Source organism: Coregonus clupeaformis, chromosome 7 (assembly GCF_020615455.1).
Source record: "Coregonus clupeaformis isolate EN_2021a chromosome 7, ASM2061545v1, whole genome shotgun sequence".
NCBI lineage: Eukaryota > Metazoa > Chordata > Actinopteri > Salmoniformes > Salmonidae > Coregonus > Coregonus clupeaformis.
Genome location: NC_059198.1, coordinates 72,558,335 through 72,577,697, shown reverse-complemented (window position 1 = coordinate 72,577,697; position 19,363 = coordinate 72,558,335). Strand labels below are relative to the sequence as shown.

The following is a 19,363-nucleotide window of genomic DNA, read 5'->3' as shown; positions in this document are numbered from 1 at the left end:
CATGTTCTCTGGAGTGATAATCACGCTTCTCCATCTGCAGTCCGACCACAAATCTGGTTTGGGGATTCCAGGAAAGCTTCCTGCTCCAATGCATAGTGCCAACTGTAAAGTTTGGTGGAGGATAAATAATGTTCTAGGGCTGTTTTTCATTAGATTCATGTGAAGATAAATCTACGCAACAGCATACATCAATTCTAGCGATTCTGTGCTTCCAACTTTGTTGGTTTGAATCCTTTGCTGTTTCAGCATGCCAATGCCCCCCGTGCACCGAGCGAGGTCCATACAGAAATGGTTTGTGTCGAGATCAGTGTGATAGCTGGCCTGCACAGAGCCCTACCTCCACCCCCATCACACTATGGGATTTCCCGCTACCAGCCTATCCCCAACATCAGTGCTCTACCTCACAATACTCTTGTGGCTGAATGAACAAGTCCCAATGTTCCAACATCTAGTGGAAAGCCTTCCCAGAAGGTGAGGTGTTATAGCAGCAAAGGGGAACCAACTCCATATTAATTCCCATAGATTTTGGAATGAGATGTTGGATGAGCAGGTGTCCACAGACTTTTTGGTCCATAGTGTGTCTTGTATCCTATATTCACTTACAAATAGTCCTGCTTTACTCTTATATCCATGGTGCTATGCAGAGGAGATGGTTTCAACCTTCACTTCAAAATCACTCAATGGTCTCGGATCTCTGCTTTGAAATGTGTTTATTGTGGTGTTGTAGAATTTTTAATTCCAATGCAAAAACTCCCAAAAATGGTGCCCCCTCCGTTTCAACTGCCCCCTTAAGTCACTTTATCCTGGCCAGGTCTGACACACACATTTGGGCTTGTTTGACATTACAGGCGAGCTGCCGATCTCTACAAAACCTTCATCTTAAATGCCACTCTTTTTTTGTGATCAGTCAGTCATCACAATTCGACCCCATGATACATTCTTTTATCGAGCGTGGCCATTATTTGCGCATGTCTTCCCTTGCCGTGTACGCGTGTATGGCCGGGGGGGTTTCCACTAATTACTACAGCCATAAAATTAAAATGGGCTATATCTAAAACATTTACAAAAAATTTTTGTCTTAATGGTTCTTAAGTGTGGTTAAGGTTGGGTTGAAAATAACATTTTAAAAGATGATTGTAGAAATGGGCATGTTTATGACTTTGGCTGTGATAATTAGAGACAACCAGGGGGCTCAAAACGGCGGAAATTACATTTACATTTTATCTTTTGTACGCTCTTATCCAGAGCACTTACAAGTTAGTGAGTGCATTTTCTGCCCCCCGTGGGGATTAACCCTCAACTGGCGTTGCCAGCGCCCACGCTCTACCAACTGAGCTCCCCTAATAAGTTGCATTAATTACTTTAATTTTTTCCTTTTTTACTTCAATACTTTTTTAATATCTCGTCCTTTATTTCACCCCATCATCGGGTCGGCCGTTTTCCACTCCTCAATTTCGTGTTGGTGATGCGTCCCTCCTTTTCTTTTTTTACTTTCCCGTGTGTTCTGCTCATACCCATCCGTACAAGTATCATGATTTTTCCCTTTCTCACTCACTGTTTACCGCGCCGATTTTGCCTGTTTTTGCCCCCGGTTAGCTTGCCCCCGGTTCTTGCCATTCTCCTTCGGACCATTCTCACCCACCCTGTTTTTTCGCCCTCCTTGATGTTTTTTGTCGCACCATTCTTATCCCCTCCTGTCAGTGAAAACCCAGTTGATACTAGCGCACCTTGCACAACAAATGCTATACCATTCATTTAGGTCACTGTTTTTGCCATTCTCTTCAATCGATATACTAATCTCGATGCCTGTCTGCCTCGATGCCTGTCTGCCCTGGTTTATAGACAAGCCACCACTACTCACTGTCTTCTTCTTCGGGGGGTTTATCGGCGGTTGGCATACACCCACCTACCTTCTCGCTTCTTAGGAGAACCATTTCCGTGAGGGGGGGTGGTGTACCCAATAAACTGGCCGGGGAGTGCATATGTATGCTGTTTACGTTCTGCATCCACGTCATATCGCTGAGTCCACCTTTTTAAGTGTTTTTCTGGCTGAGACGCGTTTATCTGTTTTTCAGTTTACAGTCTGATAATGTGGTTTATCTGCGCTAAACTTGGGGTACAAAACCACGCGCCACGTAGCCTGCAAAAGCCCCTGATTGACGCGAGTTCTACGTTCCTCTTCAATAACTCGCCACAGCTCTTCGGTTTCGGAGTTACTACATAGCTGTATCCATGAAAAGTGTGAGGGTAACTTCTGGCGACTGTCAACATACTCTAACCATTCCTCCAAAAGCAATTTGATTTACCTCGCAGCCGTGACTGAGGATTGCGCACACTGTGGATTTTTGCTATTACTACTATTTACATTAGCAAGTAGCTAACTCCGTTGTGCTGCACTTCATAACATCACACACCATCATCATATTTACTCGTTTTAGGGTTTCCCCTTTTTTTATTCTACCTCGCTCTCCAATATGCACTGTGAGTGCGCTGTTAAAATGTGCGAAAACAAACAAAAGACTTGGTCCGTGGCTCTAATGTTCCACCGATTTCCATTGAGTAATCCGACCGATTGAAACTATGGATGCTTGCCACAAAGATGCTGATACTCCGACCGAGGACCTCAGATTACTAGTTTCTCGGAACATTTTCTGCCGGGGGACTATTATGAGAAGTTGGACGGACGGACATACGAGGATGAGAATCATGAAGTTTCCTGAAATACAGCGGTGCCATCAGTGGCTTCACACGTTCCCAACAACGTGAATAATTGCGGTAAGTCTAATTTAAATAATATCTATTATTAATTTTATTGTTCCTTGAATAATTACAAACTAGAGCGTAGGTTTAACAACTTTTAATAACCAGATGCTGATACCATTCTACTATCAACCACTGCGTGCATGGCGCATTGTATTATGGGTAGCGTAGTCTTCGTGTTTTAACACACAACACAAATAAAAGCTGTTCTGATAACATTTCATAGGGGCTGTCACTTTACTGGTGACAAGCTGTTTCAGTGTCATTCCTACTTTGTGTGAATGCCCTCCTCAGCATACACACACACACACACACACACACACACACATACACACACACACACACACACACACACACACACACACACACAAAACACCCAATTTTGCCAAAATTGCCCAAGTACAACCAAACGCTAAGTCAACTTTGTCCTTTTTTGGCACCTTTATTCTTTCAAATCAAATAAATAATAGCATTTCCACATCAAACCATACTTAACTGTATTGTTACTACCTTTAATAGATACACATGCCACAAAAAAACAAAAGTTATTATAGGGAGAATCTCAATCCATTTCCTTGACTCCATTCACTCTCGTTCGTCCCCCTTCTCCAAAACCCATTGGATGAGCTCAGAGGGGGGACCTCTCATCATCACACCCAATGGGGTTTAAGAAGGAGGAGAATCAGAAATGGCAATTCAGATACTCCCAGGACCCTGTTCAAAGCCAAATTGATTGCATGCCTACACATTGTTCTCATGTGTTTATTCCAAATAATATACATTTCCTTCCCCGTCCCTTTCTCTCCCAGGTTGAACGGACGTGCCTCCAACTGTAGACAATCCACCAGTACCTCCATCTCCTCCAAACAAGCTCCACCCTGGAGGGGTCCAGTGTTCTCACCTACTGCAGGTTCGTCTCCCAACTGGGTCTGCAGCTGAACAGTCGTCAGCAGACGCGTCAGGGACAGAGGCCTGCTTCAAGCTCTGGGGCGTCGTGGCCCTGGCACTTAGGAAGGTAATGCTGTTGTTTTCTATCATGATGTTCTGCTCAGCTATTGATGATGTATGTAACATAGCCTTACCAGCCTTGGCGTTGAGCGGCTCATTGGGGCATACCTATCTCCTGTTTCTGTAGTGAGACAGCCTGATGTACATACACCCCCTGACGACACTACCTATCTCCTGTTTCTGTATAACACCTGATTACAGTACACCCCCTGACAGACATAGCCTATCTCCTGTTTCTGTAGTGAGACAGCCTGAGTTAAGTCACCCCTGACAGGACACTAGTCTATCTCCTGTTTCTGTGGTGGGACAGCCTGATGTACATACACCCCCTGGACAGACACTAGTCTATCTCCTGTTTTCTGTTAGAGACATCTTGATGTACAGGACACCCCCTGACAACACTAGTCTATCTCCTGTTTCTGTAGTAGAGACAGCTTGATGTACAGGACACTCCTCCTGACACACTAGTCTATCTCCTGTTTCTGTAGTGAGACAGCTTGATGTACCAGTACACCCCCTGGACAACACTTCTATCTCCTGTTTCTGTAGTAGAGACAGCTTGATTACGTACACCCCCTACGACACTATCTATCTCCTGTTGTTCTGTAGTGAGACAGCTTGATGTACAGTACACTCCCTGGACAGGACACTAGTCTATCTCCTGTTTCTGTAGTGAGACAGCTTGATGTACAGTACACCCCCTGGACAGGACACTAGTCTATCTCCCTGTTTCTGTAGTGAGACAGCTTGATGTACAGGACACCCCCTGGACAGGACACTAGTCTATCTCCTGTTTCTGTAGTGGACAGCTTGATGTACAGGACACCCCCTGGACAGGACACTAGTCTATCTCCTGTTTCTGTAGTGAGACAGCTTGATGTACCAGTACACCCCCTGGACAGGACACTAGTCTATCTCCTGTTTCTGTAGTGAGACAGCTTGATGTACAGTACACCCCCTGGACAGGACACTAGTCATTTCTCCTGTTTCTGTAGTGAGGCAGCTTGATGTACAGTACACTCCCTGGACAGGACACTAGTCTATCTCCTGTTTCTGTAGTGAGACAGCTTGATGTACAGTACACCCCCTGGACAGGACACTAGTCTATCTCCTGTTTCTGTAGTGAGACAGCTTGATGTACAGTACACCCCCTGGACAGGACACTAGTCTATCTCCTGTTTCTGTAGTGAGACAGCTTGATGTACAGGACACCCCCTGGACAGGACACTAGTCTATCTCCTGTTTCTGTAGTGAGACAGCTTGATGTACCAGTACACCCCCTGGACAGGACACTAGTCTATCTCCTGTTTCTGTAGTAGAGACAGCTTGATGTACCAGTACACTTCCCCCTGGACAGGACACTAGTCATTTCTCCTGTTTCTGTAGTGAGGCAGTTTGATGTACAGTACACCACCTGGACAGGACACTAGTCTATCTCCTGTTTCTGTGTGAGACAGCTTATTACAGTACACCCCTGACAACACTAGTCTATCTCCTGTTTCTGTAGTACGAGGTTACAGCTTGATGTCACAGTACACCCCCTGGACAGACACTAGTCTATCTCCTGTGTTTTCTGTATGAGGCAGCTTGATGTACCAGTACACCCCCTGGACAGGACTCTAGTCTATCTCCTGTTTCTGTAGTGAGACAGCTTGATGTACCAGTACACCCCCTGGACAGGACACTAGTCTATCTCCTGTTTCTGTAGTGAGACAGCTTGATGTACAGGACACCCCCTGGACAGGACACTAGTCTATCTCCTGTTTCTGTAGTGAGACAGCTTGATGTACAGTACACCCCCTGGACAGGACACTAGTCTATCTCCTGTTTCTGTAGTGAGACAGCTTGATGTACAGTACACCCCCTGGACAGGACACTAGTCTATCTCCTGTTTCTGTAGTGAGACAGCTTGATGTACCAGTACACCCCCTGGACAGGACACTAGTCTATCTCCTGTTTCTGTAGTGAGACAGAGTGATGTACAGTACACCCCCTGGACAGGACACGAGTCTATCTCCTGTTTCTGTAGTGAGACAGCTTGATGTACAGGACACCCCCTGGACAGGACACTAGTCTATCTCCTGTTTCTGTAGTGAGACAGCTTGATGTACAGGACACCCCCTGGACAGGACACTAGTCTATCTCCTGTTTCTGTAGTGAGGCAGCTTGATGTAGAGGACACCCCCTGGACAGGACACTAGTCTATCAAAGGGCCTGATGGATAACATACAAGTTATTGGTTGGGCTGACATGCATGATTTTTTAAATGTTTTGCAGAATATTCCCTCTAAGACTACAACGGGGGACGCATGCAGAAGGAAAAACCAAAGCCCAACGTTCTTGTGAGTATCTGTCTGGCATTTCCTGTTTATTCTGTTGATACAGCTTGATCTATTGGGCCAGACTCATTCTGTTGATACAGCTTCATCTATTGGGCCAGACTCATTCTGTTGATACAGCTTCATCTATTGGGCCAGACTCATTCTGTTGATACAGCTTCATCTATTGGTCCAGACTCATTCTGTTGATACAGCTTCATCTATTGGTCCAGACTCATTCTGTTGATACAGCTTCATCTATTGGTCCAGACTCATTCTGTTGATACAGCTTCATCTATTGGTCCAGACTCAAGGGACCTATCAACTTGCATGTAAACATGAGGATGGAAAACTGATAGAAATGGTCCTATCCATTTATCTGGAGGTAGAGAAATACAGCTTGTTAGGTAAGGTGCTGTCTAGCGTAGCAGAACACTTCAAAAGGAAACGTTGGGGCGACTAGTGTGCAGCGTTTCCACAGCCAGCTGTCTTCATCAGAGTGCAGCTTTTCCTACGAACTCTCCTTTCCCTTTAAACGTATTTTTTTTCTTCTTCTGTCAAATCAGGTGGAGCGCAGGAAGAAAGGCCGAATGGACACAGCCGTTAAGACGACTGCAGTGAAGGACTGTGCCAGTATGAGGTCTGCGGAGGCTGCCGGCGACGCTGCCGGTCCCAGTGTCGCCACGCCTTTCACCAGCTACAGCCCCTCCGCCTCCAGCCAGGGGATCCAGCTCTGACACTAGTGTGCCGGGAGAAGAGGATGGAGGAGGAGGAGGAGGAGGAGGAGGATGGAGCGAAGGAAGTGGATCGTGAACGAGTCGAAACTCAAGGAGCTTTCCAGACGTGTCACCGGTGTGGAGCTGCCCTGCGCAGCAGACTATAACCGCTTTGGGTTACAGCCAAATCAAAGTGACGTGGGTCTTGTCCCGACAAGCACAGAGGAGAGTGGCAGTCATGTCCTGATGCCTTTGGTGTTGGTCACTACCTGCAGATGGTTGGTTACAGAGTGGTGCTGGACTCCATGAGTAGTCAGTTTTTAAGTCACGACTAAGTACCTACTATTAGTATGTCATCTTCATCTGGTAAATAACAGGGTGAGATCCTTGTATTAACCAGACTGCTGCCAATCCGTTAGCAAAACAGAATGTAAGCTGGCAGGACTTCAGTATGGTTATACCAGGTTGGGTTATTTCAGTATGGTTGAACCAGGTTGGGGGTATTTCAGTATGGTTATACCAGGTTGGGGTATTTCAGTATGGTTATACCAGGTTGGGGTATTTCAGTATGGTTATACCAGGTTGGGGTATTTCAGTATGGTTATACCAGGTTGGGGTATTTCAGTATGGTTGAACCAGGTTGGGGTATTTCAGTATGGTTATACCAGGTTGGGGTATTTCAGTATGGTTATGCCAGGTTGGGGTATTTCAGTATGGTTATACCAGGTTGGGGTATTTCAGTATGGTTATACCAGGTTGGGGTATTTCAGTATGGTTATACCAGGTTGGGGGTATTTCAGTATGGTTATACCAGGTTGGGGTATTTCAGTATGGTTATACCAGGTTGGGGTATTTCAGTATGGTTATACCAGGTTGGGGGTATTTCAGTATGGTTATACCAGGTTGGGGTACTAGTGGATTGAAAAATAAACTGAGGAGGCTTGTGTGTTCTCGGCCGATATCTGTTCAGGACAAAATCAGGTCTAACATTAAAATGTTATTGTCATTAATTGACTCTGTGTCAGAGTTGTGTGTGTGTGCACTTGTTGCTGTGCAGTAGGCTATTATCTGGCTATGATATTACTATGGGTGCTTCCCAAATGCCACCCTATTCCCTATATAGTGCACTACTTTAGACCAGAGAATGGCACCCTATTCCCTATATAGTGCACTACTTTAGACCAGAGAATGGAACCCTATTCCCTACATAGTGCACTACTTTAGACCAGAGAATGGCACCTATTCCCTATATAGTGCACTACTTTAGACCAGAGAATGGAACCCTATTCCCTATATAGTACTACTTTTGACCAGAGAATGGCACCCTATTCCCTATATAGTGCACTACTTTAGACCAGAGAATGGAACCCTATTCCCTACATAGTGCACTACTTTAGACCAGAGAATGGCACCCTATTCCCTATATAGTGCACTACTTTAGACCAGAGAATGGAACCCTATTCCCTATATAGTGCACTACTTTAGACCAGAGAATGGCACCCTATTCCCTATATAGTGCACTACTTTAGACCAGAGCCCTGTGGACCCTTGTAAGGTAAGTAGTGAGTTAAATAGGGAATGTGATGCCATTTGGGAAGCTGGCGATGGCCCCATGATGACTCTTTGCACTTCTTTATAAGGTCCTGATAACTCACTTCCCGTCCAGCGTGTTCCATTGTCAGCTACTTCCTGTTTATCGACTCATGTACTGTTTACCCCTAGGGAAACACTTCTGGTTGGATGATAGATTGATGATGATTTGAGGAGAGAGGATGGGGTGGGGGGGGATGGGGGTCAGGAGAGGGGGCGGTGGGGGAGGGAGAGAGAAGAGCTGGAGAGAGGATGGGGGTGAGAGAGAGAGGGAGTGGGGGGAGGATGGGGGTCAGGAGAGGTGGCGGTGGGGGAGAGAGAGAAGAGCTGGAGAGAGGATGGGGGGTCAGGTGGGGAGGGAGAGAGAGAAGAGCTGGAGAGAGGATGGGGGTCAGGTGAGGCGGTGGGGAGAGGGAGAGAGAGAAGAGCTGGAGAGAGGATGGGGGTCAGGAGAGAGAGGGAGTGGGGGGAGGATGGGGTCAGGAGAGGTGGCGGTGGGGGGAGAGAGAGAAGAGGCTGGAGAGAGGATGGGGGTCAGGTGGGGAGAGGGAGAGAGAGAAGAGCTGGAGAGAGGATGGGGGGTCAGGTGAGGCGGTGGGGAGAGGGAGAGAGAGAAGAGCTGGAGAGGATGGGGGTCAGGAGAGGTGGTGGGGGGAGGGAGAGGGAGAAGAGCTGGAGAGAGGATGGGGCTCAGAAGGCGGTGGGGGGAGGGAGAGGGAGAGAGAGAAGAGCTGGAGAGAGGATGGGGTCAGGAGAGAGAGGGAGTGGGGGAGGATGGGGGTCAGGAGAGGTGGCGGTGGGGGAGAGAGAGAGAGAAGAGCTGGAGAGAGGATGGGGGTCAGGTGGGGAGAGGGGAGAGAGAAGAGCTGGAGAGAGGATGGGGGTCAGGTGAGGCGGTGGGGAGAGGGAGAGAGAGAAGAGCTGGAGAGAGGATGGGGGTCAGGAGAGGTGGTGGGGGAGGGAGAGGGAGAAGAGCTGGAGAGAGGATGGGGGTCAGGAGGCGGTGGGGAGGGAGAGGGAGAGAGAGAAGAGCTGGAGAGAGGATGGGGGTCAGGAGAGGCGGTGGGGGGAGGGAGAGGGAGAGAGAGAGAAGAGCTGGAGAGAGGGGATGGGGGTCAGAGAGGCGGTGGGGGGAGGGAGGGAGAGAGAAGAGCTGGAGAGAGGGATAACTATTAGCCTGTATCTGTTCCCAACAGACCATACGTTCTCCCTAATGATCCTGTCCATCATGTATTGGAACGTAACGGCACCCAGGTTCCTGTCTGAGGGGCAGGGTAGACCATATTTACTACTTTCTCCAGGACACCTCACCTTTCTCAAAGACATTCACTTTTGGAAGGTGGCAATATTTTCAGACCTCGTGGTGGTCAAGAAAACCCCCCAACTTTACTTGTAGTCTATATTAATAGTGGAGGTCAAAAGAAGTTCCCTCACAGGAAAAATAAAGTTGATTCTATTCTACTGTATTCTGCTATACTCTATTCTTCGATAGTCTACTGTATTTTATGATATTCTATTCTACTATATTCGATTCTACTGTATTCTGCTATATTCTATTCTACTGTATTCTGCTATATTCCTATTCTACTGTATTCTGCTATATTCTATTCTACTGTATTCTGCTATATTCTATTCTACTGTATTCTGCTATATTCTATTCTACTGTATTATATTCTACTTTTCTATTCTGCTCTCTTCTACTATGTTCAACTCTACTGTATTGTACTATTATATTCTACTGTATTCTACTATTTTATTCTACTGTATTCTACTATATTATACTCTGCTCTCTTCTACAGTATTCGACTCTATTCTACTGTATTCAATTCTACTCTATTCTACTATATTCTACTCTTATAATCTACTCTTTTCTATTCTCTGTATTCTGTCTAAAACTCCTTACATTACTGACTATCCACTTGGTGTTTAGTCTCTCCTTAGTAAGAGACAGGAAGTAGAGGGGTCTACTAACTATCCACTTGGTGTTTAGTCTCTCCTTAGTAAGAGACAGGAAGTAGAGGGTCTACTAACTATCCACTTGGTGTTTAGTCTCTCCTTAGTAAGAGACAGGAAGTAAGAGGGTCTACTGACTATCCACTTGGTGTTTAGTCTCTCCTTAAAGAGACAGGAAGTAGAGGGTCTACTGACTATCCACTTGGTGTTTAGTCTCTCCTTAGTAAGATACAGGAAGTAGAGGGGTCTACTAACTATCCACTTGGTGTTTAGTCTCTCCTTAGTAAGAGACAGAAGTAGAGGGTCTACTAACTATCCACTTGGTGTTTAGTCTCTCCTTAGTAAGAGACAGGAAGTAGAGGGGTCTACTAACTATCCACTTGTGTTTAGTCTCTCCTTAGTAAGATACAGGAAGTGCGAGGGTCTACTGACTATCCACTTGGTGTTTAGTCTCCCTTAGTAAGAGACAGGAAGTAGAGGGGTCTACTAACTATCCACTTGGTGATTAGTCGTCTCCTTAGTAAGAGACAGGAAGTAGAGGGTCTACTAACTATCCACTTGGTGTTTAGTCTCTCCTTAGTAAGAGACAGGAAGTAGAGGGGTCTACTAACTATCCACTTGGTGTTTAGTCTCTCCTTAGTAAGAGACAGGAAGTAGAGGGTCTACTAACTATCCACTTGGTGTTTAGTCTCTCCTTAGTAAGAGACAGGAAGTAGAGGGGTCTACTAACTATCCACTTGGTGTTTAGTCTCTCCTTAGTAAGAGACAGGAAGTAGAGGGGTCTACTAACTATCCACTTGGTGTTTAGTCTCTCCTTAGTAAGAGACAGGAAGTAGAGGGTCTACTAACTATCCACTTGGTGTTTAGTCTCTCCTTAGTAAGAGACAGGGAAGTAGAGGGGTCTACTAACTATTCACTGTGCCCTACTTGCTACAATGCAATACGCTCTAAAAAGTCCAACCTCAAAACATACATGGAAAAACCAAAACCTGTAACACTTATCTAATCGTTTATACATTCATAATATATTAACAATTACGTAATTAACTGATTAATTGTTTAAATATAATAAATATTAGATTGTTAGTAATTTATTTAATTCGATAATTGAATCGCGAGTGCTGCAAGACACCTCTGATTCAGACCAGAATGCATTGACCTGCATTGACGTCAGACGGCCACTGGGCGCCACTGTTTCACCATGTGCTAACTCCCCGACCTTCAGTTTCCAATAGACAATCTGGCAATGGACTCCTACTGCAGAGTTACAGTGCTGCACAGTTAGTTCAGACAATGGACTGGTACTGCAGAGTTAGACAGTGCTGCACAGTTAGTTCAGACAATGGACTCCTACTGCAGAGTTACAGTGCTGCACAGTTAGTTCAGATAATGGACTGGTACTGCAGAGTTAGACAGTGCTGCACAGTTAGTTGAGGCAAAACAAACAGGGCGATGTCATGTGACTGCTGCGGAATGTCATAAATGATCACGTCTGGACGACTAGTCGTTTAGAGATGACAGAACTGCTGTTTTAATACAGACGTTGATATTGACCCCTGACCCCGTGTCGTGGATATGATTACACCCCAACACTATTTCAGTTGTTCTTACCCTTCTGCTTTGCTTCTGTTGAAATGAAAGGCTGATATGGGCCCCGTGTAGCTCAGTTGGTAGAGCATGGCGCTTGCAACGCCCGGGTTGTGGGTTCGCTTCCCACCGGGGTGGGGGGCAGTATGAAAAAATTTATGCAGTCACTAACTGTAAGTGTCTCTGGATAAGAGCGTCTGCTAAATGACTAAAATGTAAACAATTGGCCCTGGTGAAAAACAGTGCCCTATAAAGGGAATAGGGTGGTGTTTGGGGACGAAGGCCTGCTCCTCGTCACAGGAGACGGCTTACTGTGTGGGTTACATCATGAAGGCTCCGTCTCCTATCAGCGGCGTGTCTCCTATCAGCGGCGTGTCTCCTATCAGCGGCGTGTCTCCTATCAGCGGTGTGCCTCCTATCAGCTCTGTGTAGTTCAGTAAACAGGAAGGACCCCTCCCTGCTTAGAGAGAGATCAAACCTCCTCACACACACACACACACACACACACACACCAGCCGGCGGTATCCAGGCAACACTGCTGGCCCTCTCTCTCCTGATGCCATCTTGGAGATGAGAGGGGGGCCGTTCCAGGGGATCACTTTTGCTGGTCACTGCATTCCAAAGTGTGTTGCATTATGGGGGAAAACGTTATGCGGGGTTGGAAACATGTTTATTTTGACATTACAAAGATAGTTTGTATAAACGATGTCAACACTGCCATGTTGCACTGAGCCTTGCTGGTGTCTGACTTTCGGCTGTGGCAGATGCACCTCCCCCGACTACACTCCTTCACTGTCGTCTGCAATTGGTTGCTTCAGCCTTACCACTCAAACCAGCCCAAGGACTCTCTGTAGTAATCGCCAGATCACATTCTACTCACATGTCAGCCTGACTCATCCAGCCAACATCTCAGCCTGACTCTAGACCAATCAGCATCTCAGCCTGACTCTAGACCAATCAGCATCTCAGCCTGACTAGACCAATCGGCATCTCAGCCTGACTCTAGACCAATCGACATCTCAGCCTGACTCTAGACCAATCAGCATCTCAGCCTGACTCTAGACCAATCAGCATCTCAGCCTGACTCTTACGGACTAATCAGCTTTCATAAGTAATTCAATTGTCAAAATCGTGTCTCTCTCTTTCCTGCCCTGAAGAATAGAATATATAATTGGAATGTACAGAATAGACTGTAGAATGTTTAGAGTGGAATGTTTAGAGTAAAATATAAAATGTTTAGAATAGAATGAATCAAATAAAATATAGGATGTTTAAAGAATGTTTAGGATATTTCACCTGTGTTTAACGACTGCATGGGTCCAGCAGTGGAAGGGTTAACAGACAGGAGGGCTATACATGTCTGTCATGTGGAATTTAACATTAACAGGGAAGAAAGAAATAAACTCATCCTCCTCTTCTTCCTCTCTCTCTTTCCTCCAGTATCTATATATCCCTCCATCCTCCTCTCTCTTTCCTCTAGTATCTATATATCCCTCCATCCTCCTTTCTCTTTCCTCCAGTATCTATCTATCCCTCCATCCTCCTCTCTCTTTCCTCCAGTATCTATCTATCCCTCCATCCTCCTCTCTCTTTCCTCCAGTATCTATATATCCCTCCATCCTCCTCTCTCTTTTCTCTAGTATCTATCTATCCCTCCATCCTCCTCTCTCTTTCCTCCAGTATCTATATATCCCTCCATCCTCCTCTCTCTTTTCTCTAGTATCTATCTATCCCTCCATCCTCCTCTCTCTTTCCTCCAGTATCTATATATCCCTCCATCCTCCTTTCTCTTTCCTCCAGTATCTATCTATCTCTCCATCCTCCTTTCTCTTTCCTCCAGTATCTATATATCCCTCCATCCTCCTCTCTCTTTCCTCCAGTATCTATCTATCCCTCCATCCTCCTCTCTCTTTCCTCCAGTATCTATCTATCCCTCCATCCTCCTCTCTCTTTCCTCCAGTATCTATATATCCCTCCATCCTCCTCTCTCTTTCCTCCAGTATCTATCTATCCCTCCATCCTCCTCTCTCTTTCCTCTAGTATCTATCTATCCCTCCATCCTCCTCTCTCTTTTCTCTAGTATCTATCTATCCCTCCATCCTCCTCTCTCTTCCCTCCAGTATCTATATATCCCTCCATCCTCCTCTCTCTCTTTCCTCCAGTATCTATATATCCCTCCATCCTCCTCTCTCTCTTTCCTCCAGTATCTATATATCCCTCCATCCTCCTCTCTCTCTTTCCTCCAGTATCTATCTATCCCTCCATCCTCCTCTCTCTTTTCTCTAGTATCTATCTATCCCTCCATCCTCCTCTCTCTTTCCCCCAGTATCTATATATCCCTCCATCCTCCTCTCTCTTTCCTCCAGTATCTATATATCCCTCCATCCTCCTCTCTCTTTTCTCTAGTATCTATATATCCCTCCATCCTCCTCTCTATCTCCTCCAGTATCTATATATCTCTCCATCCTCCTCTCTCTTTCCTCTAGTATCTATATATCCCTCCATCCTCCTCTCTCTTTCCTCCAGTATCTATCTATCCCTCCATCCTCCTCTCTCTCTTTCCTCTAGTATCTATCAAATCAAATGTTATTCATCACATGCTTGGTAAACAACATGCGTATACTAACAGTGAAATGTTTACTTACTGGCCCTTCTTAACAATACAGAGAGAAATAAATAATAGAAAAATAATAACACGAGGATTTAAATCCACAATGAGTTTATTTTTTAAACATTTTATTTCACCTTTATTTAACCAGGTCAGCCAGTTGAGAACAAGTTCTCATTTACAACTGCGACCTGGCCAAGATAAAGCAAAGCAGTGCGATAAAAACAACAACACAGAGTTACATATGGGGTAAAACAAAACATAAAGTCAAAAATACAACAGAAAATCTATATACAGTGTGTGTCAAATGTAGTAAGTTATGGGGGTAAGGCAACGATAACTTGGCTATATACACGGAGTACCAGTACTGAGTGCAGGGTCGAGGTAGCTATGTACATATAGGTAGGGATAAAGTGACTAGGCAACAGGATCGATAATAAACAGTATGTATGTAATGAGTCAAGAGTTAGTGCAAAAGGGGTCAATGCCGATAGTCCAGGTACACTACCGACCAAAAGTATGTGGACACCTGCTCGTCCAACATCTCATTCCAAAATCATGGACATTAATATGGAGTTGGTCCCCCTTTGCTGCTATAACAGCCTCCACTCTTCTGGGAAGGCATTTCCACTAGATGTTGGAATATTGATGCGGGGACTTGCTTCCATTCAGCCACAAGAGCATTAGTGAGGTCGGGCACTGATGTTGGGCGATTAGGCCTGGCTCGCAGTAGGCATTCCAATTCATCCCAAAGATGTTCGATGGGGTTGAGGTCAGGGCTCTGTGCAGGCCAGTCAAGTTCTTCCACACCGATCTCGACAAACCAGTTCTGTATGGACCTCACTTTGTGCACGGGGGCATTGTCATGCTGAAACAGGAAAGGGCCTTCCCCAAACTGTTGCCACAAAGTTGGAAGCACAGAATCGCCTAGAATGTCATTGTGTGTTGTAGTGTTAAGTTTTATTTTCACTGGAACTAAGGGGCCTAGGCCGAACTATGAAAAACAGCTTCAAACCATTATTTCTCCTCCACCGAACTTTACTGTTGGCACTAGGCATTGGGGCAGGTAGCATTCTCCTGGCATCCGCCAAACCCAGATTTGTCCGTCGGACTGCCAGATGGTGAAGCGTGATTCATCACTCCAGAGAACGCGTTTCCACTGCTCCAGAGTCCAATGGCGGCGAGCTTTACACCACTCCAGCCGTGTGGTGCCAGGATAACAACCTCTCCCTCAACGTGACCAAGACAAAGGAGATGATTGTGGACTACAGGAAAAAAAAGAGGACTGAGCACGCCCCCATTCTCATCGACGGGGCTGTAGTGGAACAGGTTGAGAGCTTCAAGTTCCTTGGTGTCCACATCACCAACGAACTATCATGGTCCAAACACACCAAGACAGTCGTGAAGAGGGGCACGACTAAGCCTATTCCCCCTCAGGAGACTGAAAAGATTTGGCATGGGTCCTCAGATCCTCAAAAAAATTCTACAGCTGCACCATCGAGAGCATCCTGACTGGTTGCATCACCGCCTGGTATGGCAACTGCTTGGCCTCCGACCGCAAGGCACTACAGAGGGTAGTGCGTACGGCCCCAGTACATCACTGGGGCCAAGCTTCCTGCCATCCAGGACCTCTATACCAGGCGGTGTCAGAGGAAGGCCCTCAAAATTGTCAAAGACTCCAGCCACCCTAGTCATAGACTGTTCTCTCTGCTACCGCACGGCAAGCGGTACCAGAGTGCCAAGTCTAGGTCCAAAAGACTTCTCAACAGCTTCTACCCCCAAGCCATAAGACTCCTGAACAGCTAATCATGGCTACCCGGACTATTTGCACTGCCCCCCCACCCCATCCTTTTACGCTGCTGCTACTCTGTTAAGTATTTATGCATAGTCACTTTAACTCTACCCACATGTACATATTACTTCAACTACCTCAACTAGCCGGTGCCCCCGCACATTGACTCTGCACCGGTACCCCCCTGTATATATAGCCTCCCTGCTGTTATTTTATTTTACTTCTGCTCTTTTTTGTTGTTTTATTCTACTTTTTTATTTAAAATAAATGCACTGTTGGTTAAGGGCTGTAAGTAAGCATTTCACTGTAATGTCTGCACCTGTTGTATTCGGCGCATGTGGCCAATAAAATTTGATTTGATTTGAGCTTGGCATTGTGCATGGTGATCTTAGGCTTGTGTGCGGCTGCTCGGCCATGGAAACCCATTTCATGAAGCTCCTGACGAACAGTTGTGCTGACGTTGCTTCCGGAGGCAGTTTGGAACTCGGGTATTAAGTGTTGCAACCGAGGAGATACAATTTTTACGTGCCACTCGATTCAGCACCGAGCCGTTGTTGCTCCTAGACGTTTCCACTTCACAATAACAGCACACTTACAGTTGACCGGGGCTGCTCTGACTTGTTGGAAAGGTGGCATCCTATGACGGTGCCACGTTGAAAGTCACTGAGCTCTTCAGTACGGGCCATTCTACTGCAAATGTTTGTCTATGGAGATTGCATGGCTGTGTGCTCGATTTTTATACACCTGTCAGCAACGGGTGTGGCTGAAATAGCAGAATCCACTAATTTGAAGGGGTGTCCACATACTTTTAGCCATGTAGTGTAGCTATTGGTTAACTATCTTACTAACTATTTATCAGTCTTATGGCTTGGGGGTAGAAGCTGTTCAGGGTGCTGTTGGTTCTAGACTTGGTGCATCCATCCTCGCGCTCTGTTTTCTGGAATTGATCTGATAGATGCAGGAAATTGGGCACGGCCTGACGTGTGTGTGTGTGTGTGTGTGTGTTTCAGGAAGAGTTATTTTTACATGTCAGTGGTCCAGAGGGGAAGTGTTTGTGTGAATGACGTCCACACAGTTCTTCTTCGCGTGACTCTGCTTTCTCCTCCAGTCAAACCACTGTCATGTGCCTCCAGTGTGTGTGTGAGTGTGTGTTTGACTGTATGTGTGTATGACTGTGAGTGTGAGTTTGACTGTATGTGTGTGTGAGTGTGTGTTTGAGTGTGAGTTTGACTGACTGTTTGTGTGTATGACTGTGTGTGTGAGTGTGAGTTTGACTGTGTGTGTGAGTGCACTATGTGTGTGTTATTTCAGGACAGTAACAGTAGGTTATTGATGGTGTCCAGACTATGGTGGGTGTCTCTAAGACCCTCTGTCATCAATAACCCTCTGTGTGTGTGTGTGTGTGTGTGTGTGTGTGTGTGTTGTAATAATAATAATTTATACAAAGCCACTTATAATAATACATGCATATGTTTTTCGAATGGGTGGCCCCAATGGAAATGGAACCCGCTATCCTGGCAAATACCATGTTATACTAACTGAACTACAGAGGACCATGTTATACTAACTGAACTACAGAGGACCATGTTATACTGACTGAACTACAGAGGACCATGTTATACTAACTGAACTACAGAGGACCATGTTATACTGACTGAACTACAGAGGACCATGTTATACTAACTGAACTACAGAGGACCATGTCATACTAACTGAACTACAGAGGACCATGTCATACTAACTGAACTACAGAGGACCATGTTATACTAACTGAACTACAGAGGACCATGTTATACTAACTGAACTACAGAGGACCATGTTATACTAACTGAACTACAGAGGACCATGTTATACTAACTGAACTACAGAGGACCATGTCATACTAACTGAACTACAGAGGACCATGTTATACTAACTGAACTACAGAGGACCATGTTATACTAACTGAACTACAGAGGACCATGTTATACTAACTGAACTACAGAGGACCATGTTATACTAACTGAACTACAGAGGACCATGTTATACTAACTGAACTACAGAGGACCATGTTATACTAACTGAACTACAGAGGACCATGTTATACTGACTGAACTACAGAGGACCATGTTATACTAACTGAACTACAGAGGACCATGTTATACTGACTGAACTACAGAGGACCATGTTATACTGACTGAACTACAGAGGACCATGTTATACTAACTGAACTACAGAGGACCATGTTATACTGACTGAACTACAGAGGACCATGTTATACTAACTGAACTACAGAGGACCATGTTATACTAACTGAACTACAGAGGACCATGTTATACTAACTGAACTACAGAGGACCATGTTATACTGACTGAACTACAGAGGACCATGTATTGAAGTGTGGAGAGTTAACCTGCGTGTGTTTCTCTCTAGGCTGGTCGGTTCAGAGGGTTGACTAAGGGCTTCCCTCCTCTCCCCCAACGCTCCTCAGGGAGACGATCCTTCGGCCGCTCCAAACACATCAGCCTGGCACGCTCACTGGATGACCTGGAGGTAGGGGATACACGTGCACATAAACACACACACGTGCACAGGTGCAGGCACACACACACACCCATATGCCCCTAAATGCTCAAAATGAAATGCCCTGCAAAACTGACCCTTCACCACCCCTAAAAACACTTCTATCTAAAACTGACCCTCACCACCCCTAAAAACACTTCTACCTAAAACTGACCCTTAACCACCCCTAAAAACACTTCTACCTAAAACGGACCCTACACCACCCCTAAAAACACTTCTACCTAAAACGGACCCTTAACCACCCCTAAAAACACTTCTACCTAAAACTGACCCTTAACCACCCCTAAAAACACTTCTACCTAAAACTGACCCTCACACTTCTTGATAGAGACTGGGACAGAGTGTGTTAGTGTAGTGGTCATGATAGAGACTGGGACAGAGTGTGTTAGTGTAGTGGTCATGATAGAGGACACTGGGGACAGAGTGTGTTAGTGTAGTGGTCATGATAGACACTGGGACAGAGTGTGTT

General features: G+C 45.7%; 1 long non-coding RNA gene and 1 pseudogene across 1 annotated transcript; both read left to right on the top strand.

The window, feature by feature from the left end:
• The window catches only part of LOC123481017, a 118,471-nt pseudogene that overhangs the window by 16,001 nt on the left and 83,107 nt on the right, over positions 1-19,363 (top strand).
• Positions 7,598-7,812, top strand: LOC123491264. The gene is made up of 2 exons (XR_006661263.1): positions 7,598-7,674; positions 7,705-7,812. It is a non-coding gene; the product is annotated as an uncharacterized LOC123491264 (long non-coding RNA).